Source organism: Megascapheus bottae, chromosome X (assembly GCF_031878675.1).
Source record: "Megascapheus bottae isolate mThoBot1 chromosome X, mThoBot2.hap1, whole genome shotgun sequence".
NCBI classification, from domain to species: Eukaryota; Metazoa; Chordata; class Mammalia; order Rodentia; family Geomyidae; genus Megascapheus; species Megascapheus bottae.
This window is the reverse complement of record NC_143547.1, coordinates 17,498,244-17,517,151: the sequence shown is the minus strand read 5'-3', so window position 1 is coordinate 17,517,151 and position 18,908 is coordinate 17,498,244. Positions and strand designations below refer to the sequence as shown.

The window sequence follows — 18,908 nt, the reverse complement described above, 5'->3', positions numbered from 1 at the left end:
AAGTTATTTGACAAATATGTGAAGGGTGCCTCTAAAGTCTAGTTCCATTTTTCACCCAGAGCTTATTTTCTCCTTTAAGCTGTATTGGTGCCTAGAAAGTAATTGCCATCCAATAAATATTTCCTGAATATTTAAGTAAATGAGTTTGAAAAGACTATCAGACTACGAAAGATCTTCATCAGTTTAGGGAATGGATATTTATGAAAGAAACCAAAAATGAAGAAACTCTGCAAATTGGAAAATTTTCACTTAAGCCAACAGGTCTAAAAACATGTAGCAGTATCCATATCATATTGATGCATATTTCTATGTATATTCTGAAATTAGAAAAAATGAGAGGGGATTGGTTGGGAAGAATAGGAAGAATAATGTTATGGTTGACAATGATCAAGATACCTTGAACTCACCAACTGACATACTCACTTGTAACAACTTTCTACATTAACTTAAAGATAATAACATATAATTTTATGAAGAGTTATAAGGAAACATACTTTTTCAGATTAAAAGACCACATATTTGTTTATACACACACACACACACACACACACACACACACACACACACACACATATATATATATATATATATATATATATATATATATATATAGAGAGAGAGAGAGAGAGAGAGAGAGAGAGAGAGAGAGGCAGGATGAACTCAAGAAAAATGCTCTTTTTAATTTGTTATATATTGTCAAAGAAAACTGATTTGCTAATTAATTTCCAATTAGTACCATAAATATCACAATTTATCACAGGCCAATGTAAAATGTATGATAAGGGAATTTTGATGCTAACAAAATTTTGCTTACATTAGAATATAAACTTGACATCCATGTGGTCTACTGACATCTAAGTTCAAATAAATATTCTGGGTCTAAAAGCTAGCCATAGACTGAATGACCTTGCCAATTTGGAGCCTCACATCATATAGAATGTTTTCCTGAACTCTATGTATACAAATGCATTTGAATATAAACCTCATGATGTGATCATTTAAAACTACTTTATCATATTTTGTCCGTGTCACACACTGGCTAAGTCTCTACTATACTTGTTTACCTTAGACATGTAATATTCACCCACTACTCAAAATGATCCTTTGGGGTATGTGCCAAGTTTTCTAATAAGAACTTTGAAATAAGTTTTACATCAAAATCATATTTTTGAATTTATATATTCCTAGATAGGTTCTACTGTGAGGAACGTGAAAACACAAATGCAGTCTGTGTCATATGTTATCCATCAGTCCCCAGTAAAGTATAAACATTTATCAGCTTTAGTAACAATCCCAACCTAATTGAAGACTGTCATTTTATAAAAACATTGATTGATAGAAGTCTCTCTTTAGAATTGCCAAATAAGATTGAACATATATTTTAAAGATATACATATAATATGTACATAACTAAAATCCTGTTATGCTTAAGAGAATATCATTGCCAATAAACACTGCCATGTTAACCTATTTTTAACTTTCTACTGAAGTAAATTTATATGTCAGCTAAGATGTCTGCTAAATTAGGTAAGGCATATTTGCAGATATTGTCCTAAGCTAATATTGGTTCTAAAATTGAAGTATAGTAAAGTCAGTGTTTTATTATTCACTGACAGGGGCCAATCACATCAATGTAGGAAGAAGCTTGATATAAAAAATTAAGATGATTATAGAGATGTAAACAGGAGTCTAGTAAATGAATTTGCTAAGTGGTCTTGCTAATTGCTTGAACATTAATCAGAATTTAGTATTGAAAGTAGTTCTGCTGTTACTTCTAAGCTCAATGGTCTTGGGAAGCCATTTTTCTTCTTTAAGTCTCCCTGAACTTATCTCTGTATAGTTCTTGTCCTACCTAATTCTTTATAGAGGAGTACATTCAATAATATATGTGAAAATAAGTGACAATTTGTTATCCAAACCAGGAAATCAAGTAGTATACAGTAACTTCTCTAGTTCACATGACAAATGTCTACACTTTCTTTAGCTGAATCTTACTGCCACATTGAATTATTTCTGAAGGAGATCCTACCACTTGGTTGTCCAATTTAATATGTAAAAAGGATGCTGTTCCCTTTATTTTTATGCACTTACATACAAATCTAATACAACCACAGATTACCGATTTATGACTAAAACAATACGACCCTCAATCCAATCTCTATTGTATTTAAGTCCCTCTGGACTTAGAGTATAGTTGAACATCTATATACACAGCATTGCTCAACAACCATCAAATGTAGATCCATGCATTATAAGAGTTGAAGGATGAACAGAGGACCAGAGATAGAAAAATAACATGAAAGACAACAAGGGAAGTAGGAAAAGAATAATGCGGGAGTGTAAGATTATTATAGTAATGAAGAAAAGGTATCGTGTAAGGATAACTGACCTAAGGTGATAGACAGCTAGAATATTTGAGTAGAATGTTTAGAAAAATTTAGATAAAACTTATGAAAATAAGAGTAATAAGAAGAATATATAGAGAAAAGATGGAGGTAGATATAGGAGATTTCAATGACACAAATTTTAAAAAGAAAAAAGAAACAAAACAACAACAAAAGAAAAGAAAACAGAACACACACACACACACACACACACACACACAGAAAAGGTGGGGAGAGATTCGGGAGATTCGTCACTATTGTGGGTCCTTACCCAAGAGATAGTAGGGTTGAGAGCCAGGAGTTTAAAAAGCAGGTAACTGTCAATATGGATATCATTTTTATTCAGACTGTACTCAGAGCTGTAACTGTGTTTGTAGGAATGACCACAGTGACAGAAGGATAGCGGGAAAAGAGAGGAGAAAAAAAATTTTTAAAAAAAAGGAATGAATCATAACATTAGAAAAAAAGGTGTAGGTAAAATGGCAAAGAGAAAATAAGAACACCTAAAAATGCAAATGAAAAGGGATAGAAGAACAAAAAAAGGGTATTCTTCACTTTGTTTTTGTTTTGTTTTGTTTTGTTTTGTTTTTGTTTTTTTCCTGCCCCATAGGAAACTTGTGTCTCCACTAAATTCGGATCCAAACACTTCACAAAGTCTTTTTCCCTTGTGATTTGGCTGTGAGGTTTTTCGGATCAGAATGCTTGATTGGTACAACAAAGCTGAATGATCCAGGGGTGGCTTTGCTTACCAGGTCTGTGGCTGACACAGGCGATGGACTTCAGCAGCGCTGGGGCCAGATTTCTGGCTAAGGGATCTCTGGGAAATCCTTTGCCAGTTAGAAAGATGGCATTTCCAGCATCACCTCTCAGGTTCCAATTTCTTTGGCTGGGTCTTTGCCAGCAGTCAAGATGGCACTGCTCTCAGCTGGTGGGGGAGGGGCTACCTCCCAATTCTGTTCAGTGAGCAGAAGTGGAAACTTCTCCTCAGAGGTATTCACAAATTGCTGGATTCTCTGGTCCAGTGAAGCTGTCAGGTCCGTGCACAGCCGGGTGTTGGCTCTGGGCTCTCGCAGGCTCTATATGTCTCTGTCTGTAGCCACTGTGTCTGTGCTGTTGTGAAGCACTGTCTGCTCCATGGCTGGCGGAGCTCCACGCTATTTTCTCGCACCGGTATTCTGCCTTTTTCCTCTCTGACTGAGATGTTTGTGGCGCTAAAGCTTACTTAGGTAAAGAACTGTCCCTTATGCTGCCAGAACTTGAATCTTGGGCGGAGCTCAGTATGTCTCACACTGAACCGCCGCCATCTTCCGCCAATCTCATTTCTAAGCTACTTTTAAGATTAAATAGAACTAATGTTAAAATTTCATTCTTTTCTGATTAGCTTGCATACAAGCAAAACAGAATTAGGCATTGTACTTGATGTTGTGTTCTTTATAGACTATCACATAATGCATATTACATTATTTTATATAACTTTAACATGCTTAAAATCATATGATAAACAATATAAGATAAAAATCAAATTTTCATTCCAGTGTCATGAAATTTATTCTTAAATCTTTCTTTTTTTTTTTTTTTTTTTTTTTTTTGCCAGTCCTGGGCTTCGGCTCAGGGCCTGAGCACTGTCCTTGGACTTTCTCAAGGCTAGAGCTCTTCCACTTGAGCCTCAGCACCACTTCCGGCATTTTTCTATGTATGTGGTACCGAGGAAACGAACCCGGGTCTTCATGCATGCTAGGCAAGCACTTTAACCACTAGGCCAAACTCCCGGCCCCTTATTCTTAAATCTTTCAAGGTTAATTAATTTTGCTGAACAGTCTAAGAAAAAAATTCACATAAGTTTGATTTATTGGTTCAGAGTGAAATTTAACTTAACACATTTCTTGCTAACTGAATTGTAAATTAATTACGTTAACAGTCCCTCTTGCTAGAAGCCTTGACAAAATACATATGGTCAAAAACAATTTTCTTTGAAATAATCTTCTAAAAGCATACTTTCGAGATTTGTTCTAGACTTGTATATTTCTTCATAAATCAACTTTATGAAAATGATAAAGATTAAACATAAATTAATTTGAAGCATTTAAGCTATAATAGCTTAGCAAATTAAGTTTGCTTCACCCATTTTATTAATCTCATCCAATTTCTTCCAAAAGGAATGTCTAAAAGTAATTGTTTTGTAAAATTCTTATCTTTGTATTTATACATTTTAGTTTTTTCAATTTTTGAAGGAGCTTCCTCGAAAAGTCAAATTTGACATAATTTTACATTGTGCTCTATATTTAAAAATTGTTGAACCTAATTTTCACATTTTATATATAGCAATAGAAACTTTTAATTTTTATTCAATTCTTTTGATCTATTTATTATATGTAATATGTTGTTATATTTACATACATATTGATATGCTTGATATCTTTTGCATGTTACATTGCAATTTTCAATGTATAACACTATTATCTCTTGCATTCATGAGTAGTGTACTTCTAGATTTACTCAGATTATGTTACTCAAGTTATTCGTATCATTTGCTCTCCCTCATTGTTTCAAACATTGTACTATCTAATTATTCTTAGAAAATAAATGTTAAAGAACAGTCCTCTAATTCATTATGAGACCAGAATCATCCTGCACTAAAAAACTTACTAAAGAAACCACAAGAAGCTGGGTGCCCATGCTTCACTATTGTAATCTTAGCTTCATGGAAGGCTGAGATTTGAGGATTATAGTTAAATGCCATGCTGGGTAGAAAAATCCATATGATGCTTATCTCCAATTAACCACCATAAACCCAAAAGTGATATTGTGACTCAAAGAGTTCAGAAACTGCTCCCAAACCAAGAGTTCAAGCCCCATATCCAATATAACAAAACAAACAAAAAACCCAAGCAACAACAGCAACAACAAAAGAAAAAATGTATAGTAAGAACAAAGATAGGAATATATTAAATTAAATATTAGCAAAGACAATTGAATGACATATCTTGAAATTATAAAATGGAATTTTTTCTGAGGAAGTAAAGATAGTTTAATATTCACAAGTCAATCGATATAATACATAATAATGAAAAGAAATACATGTAGATCCAAAGGGGATTTTTCAATACTCATTGCTCTAAATCATGATTTTTAGACCTTTTCACATTGAAGATAGTTATAAAAATATCCCAGTGGGAACAAATTACTTGAAGATTAAGGTCTTTCGGTCAGTAAAATAAGTTAAGGAGAAAAACATAAAGAATACAGGTAGCAGTAATTCATGGTTTTAATTCTAGCTGCTCAGGACACTGAGATCTGAGGACTGCAATTTGAAATCAGGTTAGGCAAACAAATCTGTGACCATTTTATATCCAACTAACAACCAGAAAACCAAATGTGGAGGAGGCATGGCTGAAGTGTTAGTGTCATTTCTTGAGCAAGGAAGCCTTGTGAGAAGACAAACTCTAGAGTTCAAGCTCTGATACTGGCCCCAAAAGCAAAATAGAAAATCAAGTTACACTGTACTAGAAATATAATGTACCTCTGTACAAATCCAAAATGTAACCTCTGTTTTTTTATTATTATGCTCTGAAATGTATAAATACCTATTATCAACATTAGCTTAAAGTTTCCTATAGCCAATTTATTTCTTTTTTTACAGATTAAAATTTATTATGTAATTATGCAAGGTATGCTTATACACTATTATAAATGGTAGAGAGTGAAATTTAGGTATTTATTTCTAGAACACAGTAAGAATGTGGAAATGCCTCCACCCACTTGGAAATTCTTTTTGTTTAGGTTTCCCTACACAATTTGTTTCTTCTACATATGTGCATTAGATTGTTACACTGTTGATTGAGGTTCCTAGTTTTTCTTCCCAGTCCTGTCCTTTTAATCACTTGTTAATTTTTTGCTTGTTTGATTTCTTATGCAAGTCTTTTTTTTAATCAGTTGGTAATTTTAAGCATAGCCTTTCACTGAGTTCTTTTTTTTCCTTTTTCAGAAAGATCGTATCTTTATTTTATTAAAGAATTTATTAGCATTGATTTTTACATTATATTTCAAAAGACCTGTTTAATAAACAGGTATTCAAGAAGGGAATATCTATATACAATCACTGGCACTTAGATTTTAGAACATAATCAAAATTAGGCTGAGGGTTTGTATGTCATAGATACATAATAATCTATGTAATAACACATTATGTCTGTAGAGTCATAAGTTTTTATGACTATGTAGTTGTGTTTATATTTCCAATACCATGTCCATAGCATTGGGTATGCAACTTTTGAGTCCTTGCTCTTGTACTGTTTAGATCTAATAGCCACATATTAAGGATACCATGTGCCTTTTATTCCTTTGGTCTTGACTTGTCTCACTCAACATGATTCGCTCTAGATTCATCCACTTCCCTGCCATTATTTTATCGCCAATTTATTTCTTATATCAGTTAGTACAAAGACTGAGATTTAAAGAATTACCTGATTGTGATTTATTTGAAATATGTTCATTCTTTACTGAAAGCTTAAGAAAAAATGCTTCATTACATAACACCCTGCTTGGTAGGCAGATAGTCTACTGTTTGAGCCATACCCCTAGCCAGGTGTTTTAAAATAATTATATAAAAGTCTAAATATGCTTGTGTTACACAAAGACTGAGCATGTAAATTCAAAATTATTTCTATGATATTCATATCAGAATATAAAAGGTAATAATCATATTTCCTACCATATCTGGTTATACCTGCTCATTACAAACCATATTTCCCTTTACTTTCTCTAACATAGTAACTTTATATGCATGTAAATTAATATAACTATTATGCTATCAGGAATGATTTCACTACACTATTTTAAAAGAGTATTAAATGGAAAAATTCTACATGAAAGAATTAAATATAGATGGTTGTTAAATATTTATACTTAGTCCACATTAGAAGACAAATATTTTAGCCAGGGAAATTTTCTACTTAATATAAAATTCTACCCAGATTCGTAATATAATAAGTCAGAACCTTTAAATGGATAAGTTTCAGAGTTTTCACTTATTTAATAACTTTATATTAATAGAGACACACAAAAAGGGAGTAAAACAGTGAACAGTTACCACTTATTATCTACTCTTCCATTTACCTTTTTAAATTGAAAGACCTTTATTTTTATAGATTTTATTGTTATTATAAAGGTGATGTACAGAGTTGTTACTGTTACACAAGTCAAAGAGTACAATTCTTTTTAGACAAAATGTTCTTCCATTTCTTATGCAAGCTAAAAAAATGAAAACTCCTACTGGTAAAACAACATAATAGATCATCTGAAACAAACTCCTATTAATCAGCTATTTACAAGGATGCTTACTGATTGGAATAGACTAAAATTATTCTCATCAAGCCAATAAAAATACTAATACATTCTACATTGTTGCTAGTTTTCACTTTCTATTGATGTAGTTTATATTATAGCATAGGAAAAGGAATGAATATATAGATATACATTATATGTGCATGTGAAAGGATTAGTTGAGATGCTATCATTTGAAAATAATGATATTCTTCTTTAATACTGCATTGAAAATTAGAAAATTTTTACAGGAAAAATATCTATAATATATGTCAATTCATTTTTAAGATTTAACATGCAGGAAGTATCACCTAATATTTACCTGTGTCTGACTTATTTCACTTAGAAAAATATTTTCAAGACCAATGCTTATTGGGCCTGTAATCCTAGCTGCTGAATGACTATAGTTGAAACTTAGTCCAGGCAAGAAAGACCAAAACTCTTATCTCCAATCAACCAGCAAAATTGTAGACTGCTTCAGGCAGTAACCTTGAACAAAAAAGTCAAGCGAGAGTGCGTGGTCTGAGTTCAAGACATAGTGCTGGCATATATACACACAAAGAGTTTACTATGTTGAGTTGTTTTGCCAGTTTAATATATCTGTTTTTGCTGCAGATGTAGAAATACGTAACCATAATATAATACATGATTATTTGTTCCTTTATAGTAACTATTTTACTGTTTGTGCTAGCATCTTTTGGTATATAAACATACATAATTAATTTCATTTAAAAGTAGTTACAGGAGCATAGCGGTAGAGTGCTTGCTTCACATGCATGAAACCCTGGATTTGATTCCTCAGTACCATGTGTACACTAAAAAGCTGCAAATGGTGTTGTGGCTCAATTGGTAGAAAATTCGCCTTGAGAAAGCCCAAGGACAGACAATGCTCAGGCCCTGAGTTCAAGCCCTAGGCCTGGCAAAAAATAAAAACAGTGACAAAATAAATAAATTTCTTAGCAAAAACAGAATGAGAAAATGTAATGAGCATTTGGATAAAGTTCTTATGTATAATACATAATTACATATATAAAGACATGAAAAAAGGAAGAGACATACTTATGAAAATTCTTGATTCTTCCAAATATGTCTAGTGCTTTCAAAGTAAACATATGTTAAGAAATATCCCAACATAGGGCCGGGAGTTTGGCCTAGTGGTTAAAGTGCTTGCCTAGCATGCATGAGGACCCGGGTTCGATTCCTCGGTACCACAAACATAGGAAAAAAAAAAAGCCAGAAGTGGTGCTGAGGCTCAAGTGGTAGAGCTCTAGCCTTGAGAAAGTCCAAGGACAGTGCTCAGGCCCTGAGCTCAAGTCCAGGACTGGCAAAAAAAAAAAAAAAAAGAAATATCCCAACATAAAAAGCAAGCAATGGATATCTGAATTTAGCAAAGCCAGAAACTATGTTAGAGGAATATCTTCTTTAATAGTTAGGCTCTCAGCTTAACCTTTCTTTGACCAATAGAAAACAGGAACTTTTAAAATGCAAATGAGTAAGTAAAATACTTATCCAAATTCAGTAATATCTGCTTTTAATACTACAAGCCTCAGAGCACTGGAGTAAATTTTGTGTAGATCTCACCAATATAATTTTTAAGCACATAGTCTGTGCAAACCCTTGATCTATTCTATTTTGTAGAGTGTAAGTTTATGTTTAAAACTATTAATAAATTATTAACTTTTCCATGTCCTGAGAATTAACTTAAGAATTTTCAATCTGACTTAAAAATGTCCAAATTTGTCATCATCACATGGGCTTCTTGATTAAGCTACTAATGCTTTCTAATTCTGAAATTAATGGTTTATTTTTTCCTGTCACTTAAAACATTTGGATCCAATTCCTAGACTACGAAATAGTCTTCAAATCAAGTTTTATCTTGGAAAGTCTGATCTATAATTTAGGGAGGAAAAAACTCTTCTTGATACAATAAGAACCTGAGATTCATTCAGCTTAAATTTGTCCAAGGTCACAAAATGAGAAACTGTGATATAAATACATGAATCTATTTTTCCCAATTTAATCAGACTTATCATCTAATGATGGTATGACCTTGAGCAGTAATTCTTAACTCACTACAGAATGGAAAACTTTAAATGAGAAAACAAAACAAAAATTTGTATGATGCCCAATAGAATTTATTTTCAAATGGAATTTCATATCATTTTGTAGGAGGATATGAACTGCTTGCTCTTTCTTTGTCCTATATTATTTTTTTTCCTTTAGTCTAAAAATTATAACACTCATCTTACCATTTATTTGTATATATGGGCCATCAAAGTGAACCTTTATTCCCAACAGCCAGAATTATGCCTTCATCCATTACTTTACTAATTCAACAAATACTGAGTATATAGTATTTATCAGTCAGTATAAAAACAAATCTGGAAATGTTTTGACATTACAGTGCTTATACAGTCATGTTTCAATTAATGATGAAGATGTATTCCGAAAAACGCATTTAAAAGCAATTTAGTTATTGTGTGGAACTCCAAATTTAGATAACACAAGTCAGTCACTAAGCATGTTCTCTTGCTGCAATTAAGAGATGTCACAAACATGAAATGAATGAGGCTGCTGCCAATATAACAAATGAACTTGGTCATAATTATAGTACTGGGTGCATGTCCTATTCCAATATGTGTGTGTTTGTGTACCATACAGATATGTGCTATACAAAGTATACTGCTCTACTTTTATGCCAATAGAAGTCCAATTGAAGGCCTAGAGTTTGGCCTAGTTGTAGAGTGCTTGCCTACCATGCACAAAGACCTGGGTCAATTCCTTGGTACCACATACATAGAAAAGCCAGAAGTGGTGCTGTTGATCAAGTGGTATATCACTAGCCTTGAGATATCCCAAGGACAGTATTTAGGCCCTGAGTTTAGTCCCCAGGACTTGCAAAGAAAGAAGTAAAATTAGTTTATACGAAACTCAGTACAAATGTGTTTGTGATGTGCAATGCTAGGACAATTGTATGACCAGGAATATGGACATTATTACGGACCACCATCTTATATGTCATCAGTTCAAAACTGTATTCTGCTTTTAAGGAGAGAAGAAATAAACAAATGTGAAAAGCAACATAACAATTGTTTGTGTTTTATAATAAGGAAATAATCTCATGTGAAATAAAGAAAAGAAAGCTAGCTAGTGGACTTTCGAAAATGGCGTGATCCAGGCAGTGTCAGTGGCTGTAATTCTAGATGGTCAGGATGACATCTAAGGATTATAGCGCAAAACCAGCTAGGGCAGGACAATTGTTGAGACTCATCTCCAATTGATGAACAAATTATTGACAGAGTTCAAGGCTTGCACAAAAAAGGATAGTACACACACACACACACACACACACACACACACACACACACATTGAGGGTCAGTCAATCTACAAATTCATGTCTGAGGAAATTCCATGTGAGTTGAAACTAATGGATATGAGTGAATAAGAATTTTAAAAATATAATCATATTTTATGTGAAATAATCAGTATGTGTAGAGTTCAAGAGATGTGATATAAGATATAAAACCAGGTCAAGATGAATAGATCTGAGCAGAGAGAGAGAGAGAGAGAGAGAGAGAGAGAGAGAGAGAGAGAGAGAGAGAGAGAGAGAGAGAGAGAGAGAGAGAGAGAGAGAGACAGAGAGAGAGACAGAGAGAGAGACAGAGAGAGACAGAGAGAGAGAGAGAGACAGAGAGAGAGAGAGAGAGAGAGAGAGAGGGAGAGGGAGAGGGAGAGGGAGAGATAGAGATAGAGGAGGGTAGGAGGGTAGGGAGAAAGGGAGTGGGAGAGGGAGAAGGAGAAGGGGAGAGATAGAGTGGGGAGAGGGGGAGAGAAGGGGAGAGAGGGTATGATAGCTGATGATTGACATCAGAAATGTGTGTGTGCAGTTTTAGGACATTTTAAAGGGCATGGAGATGGAGGGAGATGAATTTCTTCTAAAAAATGAGGTGTTTTGAAGACTTGTAATTTATTTTGTATTCCTGAAACAAGATGATTTCTGCTACTCCTTGTAGAATAACTTGAGAACAGTTATCACGGGAACATTTTGGTCTGTTAGTGGAAGAGTATGATATGAATGAGGTAACAATAGTGAGCAAGATGACCAATGGACAGTGTGTTCTTTTTTATGGTCATAGAAATCAAACTGAGTTTGGGCACTGGCCTTGAATTTTTCTCTCAAGGCTAGCACTGTACCACTTTAGGCCACAAAACCACTTACAACATCGCATCCTTTGCGATTCAAAGCTTATTCTTTGTCCCTACTTTTCTCTATCCCATTCTCTCACTCAACTCATTTACCAAATATCTAGGGTATGCCAACTCCTAAGCCCAATGTTGCAAGTAGAACACTAAACAAAGTCCCTGCTCTCCTAGCACATAGATTCTAGTTGTTATGGATAAGCAATAAAAACAAATTTTTGTCAAAGTGCTACAGAATATAACAAAATGGATAGGAAATTGATAGGATAAAGGATAGGCTAACTGAAGAATAACCAAGGACAATCCTTGATACATGAATGTTATTACCAACTGAAATTGAAGATAAATGAAAAACCAATAATTTGGGAGATCATCAAGAGTGAACCCAAACTATATAGATAAAATTTAAAATTTCAGTATATGCATATCTCTCAAAGTAGGTATCATTGCATTGAAAGGAGAGATTTTTAACTTGGTAGATATTTGTTAATCATTAGTATTTATGCAGTATGAGCAATTTGGGAAACTGACTTGGTATAGGCAATAAACTATAGAGAAGACAAAATATAGCTGAAGAAGACTGACATCCAACTTATAAACCTCTTGAGAATTTTGAATTGGCTAAATTAATAGAGCTCCCAGGACATCCTTGGGGAAACTGAGGCCAGATAAGTACAAGACCTGAAAAACAGAGTATCAAAGGATCCAAGACAAATAAAACATTTTAAGAAGAAAAAAATGCTACTGGGAGTAATAGAATAAGATGAAGCTAGAAAAACATCCATTAGACTTGCCAACATTGTAGCCACTAATGGAGCAGATAGATACAAGTTTTATGATGTAATATTATCTGGAGAATAGCCTGTCATGTTCATTCTCTTTAAAAACCTTGAAACCCTACTCATTCCCTATCAATTTTATTATATTCTATAGCACTCTGACAGAGATTTGTTTTTATTGCTCATCCATAACCTCTGGAATCTGTGTGCCAGGAGAACAGGGTCTTTCTTTAGTGCTCTACTGGCAACATTTGGTTTAGTACTTGGCATATCCTTGATATTTGGTAAAATAGTTGAGTAAGAGAATGGGATAAAGAAAAGTAGGGACGAAGAATATAGCTGAAGAACATTTAACAGTTTTATTGTGAATGGGAATGAGAAATAGAAGGGAATATAAGAGAAAGTCAGTTTATTAACACCTATTATGTGTTATTAGATTAAGCAGAAATTATGCTTATTGGATTTTAGACTACAGTTAATAAAAAGTCCCTTGGTGTGGTATTTACACTAGGGATACTGGCCGACATTAAATTTGAGGTATTATTTTTACCATTGCATGTTATGCCTTTGCAGTGCAACTTTTGTTTTAAACCAAATTATCAGCACACCACTGGCTTATTTCAAGTTTTCTTTGCTTTATTTTGAAAGTGGGAGCTATGAAATCATGTTTTTAGGATGATGATTGAATTTCTCAGTAGAAATTAAGTGAAAAGTACAAGTGAAAAAACCTTAAAATTGAAATGGATATAGGATTCAACAGCAATATCTCATGTTAGGGTATTCTGATAATTATGAATGGAATACTTTACATAGGAATATAGAACATTAATCTACCTCTGGATGGAAAATGGGGCTCTTTGGTAGAAGTCTTGTCTAGGAAGGGCAAACATCTGAGTTCAAACCCATTACCACCAAATAAAAGAGAAAAAAGGAGAGGACAAGAGATCTAATTCTTTCACATACAGGTTACTAGGCATATATTATACACTGCATAACCTTTAATTCCATTTTCAATGTCCATTACAATTTCTTCTATAAAAAGTGATCTGTGCTTGTGGTCTTCAGATATGCTATATATGCTTTCTGGTGTTTCTTTTTCACTTGTATCTTTCACCATAATTTTTTCACATTTCCTTATTTCTGCTTTGTGAATTTATTAATTATATATATTTTTTACTTTGCAACTTCTTTAGCCACTCAAATTACTATATTTATAATTGAGAATGGCTAATTACATCAGTAGAAACCAGAAACCCCAAACTCATACCCAAATTAAATTTTATTAATACTATCAAAAGCAGAATATAACTCTGAAATTTGATGTGTGATAGTGCCCATTTTGCTTGTTGTGTATTTTATCAGCACAGTACTGGGTGGTTAAAAAGTAAACAGATTCCAGCTGTTAGGCACTGGTTTCAGTTTTCAGTTAGATCACTGTAAAACATGGCATTTGTTTAAGAAAATTTCTTATGCAATTCATTATATCATAATTCATTTGTGAGCTTTCTATGGGATAGTACCTTGTTGAATACTGTATCTCTTTTTCTAATGGAGCATGCAATATAAGCACTGTAATCATGTTGTCATGCTAGGTCTGAATCATGAGTGTAATCCAGCGGGCTTCTCCAGTATTTCAATATTGTTCTATAAGAAATAGAGTCACTCTAATCATGAAAACTCCTCCTCTGATAAATTAACATTATATATTGCACATGGTGGACACCTTAGATATGTTTGATGGTTTGAATACAGAAATATTCAAAAATTACAAATGTTTCCATTAAAATAAAATGACAAGATAATATATATTGAGCATTGATTATTTATTTAATTTGTGCATTTATTTTCAATCATTTTATTATTTATGAGACTATATAATATATACATAATTCTTTATAGAACACATATACGTAGTATGAATATAGGAACATATATATGAATATATAAAGTACATATAGATATTTATACTATATCTATATAAAATGATATGTCTATATGATAGATATATAGTTGATATATAATAAATAACTATTTATATTATAAATATACTATAAATACATGTTTACATATTATATATGTTATATACTTATATATGTTAGATATTTTATATACTAAAGTATATAGCTATGTAGTAGATATTTTTATATTTTAATCTATATTTATATATAGTCAACATTAATATATCATGTGTATATGCATATATGTACAATGTTTATATTACACAATAATTGTGTTTGTGTGTACGTGTGTGTGTGTATGCATGTGTGCATGCGCATGTGTCTGTGTATGTGTGTGTGTGTGTGTGTGTGTGTGTGTGCCATTCCTGGGGCTTGAACTCTGGATCTGGGTGCTGTTTCAGGACTTTTTTTTGCACAATGCTAGCACTCTACCCCTTGAGCCACCACTCCACTTTCAGCTCTTTTTGTTTTGTTGTTTTATTTAGTTTTGTTTTATTTTCTGGAAGTATGGTGGTTAATGATGTTAAGTATCTCTTAGACTTTCCTGCCTAGGTTGACTTTGAACTGTGATCCTCAGCTGCAAGAGTAGCTAGGATTACAGGTGCCCAACAATACATACTAATTCTTAAGGAATTTAGTTAATTTTACCGGAATGTGTTAGCTTTAGTGGAAGGGTCTCAATATAATAATGGCACTTTTGTCCTAATATGTGGTGGGTAAATTTAGAATATTTGTTTCCAAAGAGGTCAGCCATCATATGAATGCTTTCCCTGATGATAGTCATAATTGAATTATTTGCTTCAGCACTGTTTAATTTCCAATAATAAAATATATTAGTATGAACCATAATAACCAATTTAATTGATTGTCTCCATTCTGATCCTATTATCAATAGTCATTTTGAATAATTTAAAAAAGAAGGGCACTAAATATGATATTTGGTGTTAGTAAAGAAGACTGTGGCTGAGATTATTTCTGCAACTTTGCATTCTTTTTTTTTCCAAGTAGAAAAAGTCAGTTTGGTTAGGTCAAAAGCAAAACACAAAAACAGCAGCTGACAATTAAGGCAGCAAGAGTTAAATGTCACTGAGTCAAAATACTTCATTCTCAAATGGAAACTCCAATAGTTCTTCACATAAAAGTTATGTAGAGTGAATTGCAAGAAAGTAAAAATATTTTTCCATCAATAGTCTCCCACACTGACTGATCAGTTTCCATTTGTCAAGTTAGCTTCTATTCTGCTTTTAGAAGTTAAATAGAGAAAACTTGTTCCAACATTATAAATTGTCTAAGATGTTTTGAGAAAATAAAACATAGTTCAAGAATATTCATGTAGCTAAGTACTAGAGCACTTGGCATGGCCAAAACCTGTATCTCTATTTCTAACAACACTAAAAATACTTAGGGGGCATAGGCAAGAAGATTTTTAGGTAAATAATCAGTCTTGGTTACATAGTTAGCTAGTCAGGGGAAATATAACAAGACTCTGGTCAACTTTTAATGATTTAATTTTTAAAAATATTAGTATATTACATCCTTAATGAATAGCTGGCTGAGATATTTTTAAGTTTTATTTTTGTATTTTTCATTTGAATACTGAATGATACAACATTTCACTTCAGGAGACTAAGATCCTGAGGATTATGGTACAATGGAAGCCTGGGCAGAAGTCAAACAGACTCCATCTACAAAATAAATAGCAAAGTCTGTAGACATAACTTAAATGATCATTTCCAGTAGTCAACAAGACACCTAAGCAAGTAAAAAGCCCTGAGTTCGAATCTGCTACCCAGAAAAAAAAAAATCTGTAATTCCAGCTGCTTGAGAAACAGAGTTAGGAGAAACATTATCCTATGGTAGTTCTAGATAAAAGTGAGATTATCTGAAAAATAACTAAGCAAAAAGTACTGAAATCTGGTTGAAGTGGTAGAGCACTTGTCTATCACAAAACGCTAACTTCAAAGCCCAATAAAAATAAAACCAAAATGACATTAAAAATCAAGCATGCGTATCTCATCCCTGTAATCCTAGCTACTCGGATAATGAGATCTGAGGATTGTAGTTTGAATGCAACTGAAGGAGGAAAGTTTATGAGACTCTCTAATTAACTACTCAGAAAAAAGTGGCAAGTGGCACTGTGGCTCAAGTGGTAGAGCACTAGCCCTGAACATAAAGAAGCTGAGGGATACGGCTTAAGCCCTAAGTTCAAGCCCCATGACTCACAGGAAAGATATAAAAACATAAATCTTCCTTCAAAGTTGTGAAAAAAATGCTTTTTCTATATAATTTTATCCAGAGTCCAGCAAACACAGTGCATTTGCAAAAATGTTTTTCTGTACAACAAAGATAAAACAATTAGGTAAAATTTTAATTTGATAAGTATATATTGTATGCAGGTATTGAAAGAATCATATTGTAGCTCCTAAATATGTACAATTATCATGTGATAAAAAGATATATGCTTATGTGTTTTAATAAAATTATTTATTCATAACTTCCTTTTTCCTTAATATCTTTATTCTTTCACAACAGACCTATGGGCTCATTTACTTCTCAATCCTCAAAGTGTAGTATATTTTGATGGGCACTGGTGGCTCCCACCTGTAAGACCAGTTACTCCTGAGACTGAGATCTGAAGATCATGGTTTGAAAAAAAATCAGGCAGAGAAGTCTGTGGAAGTTTTCTCTCCAGTTAACAACCAAAACAACTGGAAATGGAGCTGTGGCTTAAGTAGCAGAATGCCAACCTTGAGCGAAAAAGCTAAGGGCCAGTGCCCATGTTGGGATTTCCAGCCCTATTACCATATAAAGGGAAGGAGGAGGAGGAGGAGGAAGAGGAGGAGGAGGAGGAGAAGAAGGAGGAGGAGGAGAAGGAGGAGGGAAAAGAGAGAGGGAGGGAAGGAAAAAGAATATATCCTAACACAAAGTAGTAATTCAGCATTTGTTGAATATATTTTTCAGTATTTCATATTTTAATGAATACTTGTCATAATCAAATTGCAGTTTCTAGGTGTCATTATTCATTAGATTGAATGCCTAATATTTAAGTTATATTTTCGTAACTACATTTAACAGAAATTTTCCATTAATACTTGAAAGCAGGAACATTTGACAAGCTCTCAGTGTCTTTTCTAAATACCTGATTATATTTTTTCCTTATGGCTTAAGTAAGCATTATTCATAAAAAGATGAAGCTGGTAGTTTTCTACTAGTTACAAAATAAGCATATTGAAAAGACTAATTACATGTTTACAAGGTAAAATACTTTGGTGTTTCTCATGGATAAAAAAAGCTATTGGGCCGGGTTTGGCCTAGTGGTAGAGTGCTTACCTAGAATGCACGAAGACCCAGGTTTGATTTTTAGGTACCACATACATAGAAAAATTCTGGAAGTGGTGATGTGACTCAATTGGTAGAGCTCTAGCCTTGAGAAAGCCCAAGGATAGTACTCAAGCCCTGAGTTCATGACCCAGGACTGGCAAAAAAAAATAAATGCCATTGCTTTTTATCTTTATTAATGTAATTATGAAATGGAATCATCTTTATCAATGCAAATTATTTTCATTAGTATATGTATTGTTCTTTACAGAGAAGCATTGTTATTAGGTGACAAAAGCAACTACTTGGATCAGTGAATGAATGCTAAAAATAGGTTAAGGAGTACCTAATTTAGTAAATGCAGAATATACATTATGGAATGCAAAGGAATTTCACAAAAAGACCTAAAATCATTTTATATGTTTTATGTAGGGTGCTTTGTTTTATTTTGATTGTGGCAATATATAGCTCATTTTTAACAAAGATGTATTTGCGTCCTTATATAATTTAACACAAGCCAAAATTTGACTAGAAATTTTAATGTTTATTTAATTTGAACCAAGGCATTATGCACTTTTGAGTACTTGACTACAAATGCATCATTTTAATTAACATGCTAATATGACTTTTCATGGAAAGGAAAATGTAAGTTTTGCATTTAGTTTGCTTACTTAAGGAAAGCTATTCTGTTATACTGGTCACTTTTGGCAGTTTGACATGGAATAGAGATTACAAAATGAAGATTTTAATCTGGGGCCCTGTGGCTCATACCTGTAATCCTAGCTACAGAGGAGGCTGAGATCTGAGTATTGCAGTTCAAAGCCAACTGAGAAAAAAATGTTGTGAGTCTTTTATCTCCAAGTAACCACCAAAAAACCAGAAGTGGCACTGTGGATCAAAGTGGTAAGGGCACTAACTTTGAGTGAGAAAGCTCAGTAATAGTACT

At 33.2% G+C, this 18,908-nt stretch overlaps 1 protein-coding gene across 1 annotated transcript in view; it reads left to right on the top strand.

Moving 5' to 3' along the window:
• The window catches only part of Dmd (dystrophin), a 1,999,854-nt gene that overhangs the window by 427,053 nt on the left and 1,553,893 nt on the right, over window positions 1-18,908 (top strand). The gene's annotated exons all lie outside the window — the stretch shown is intronic.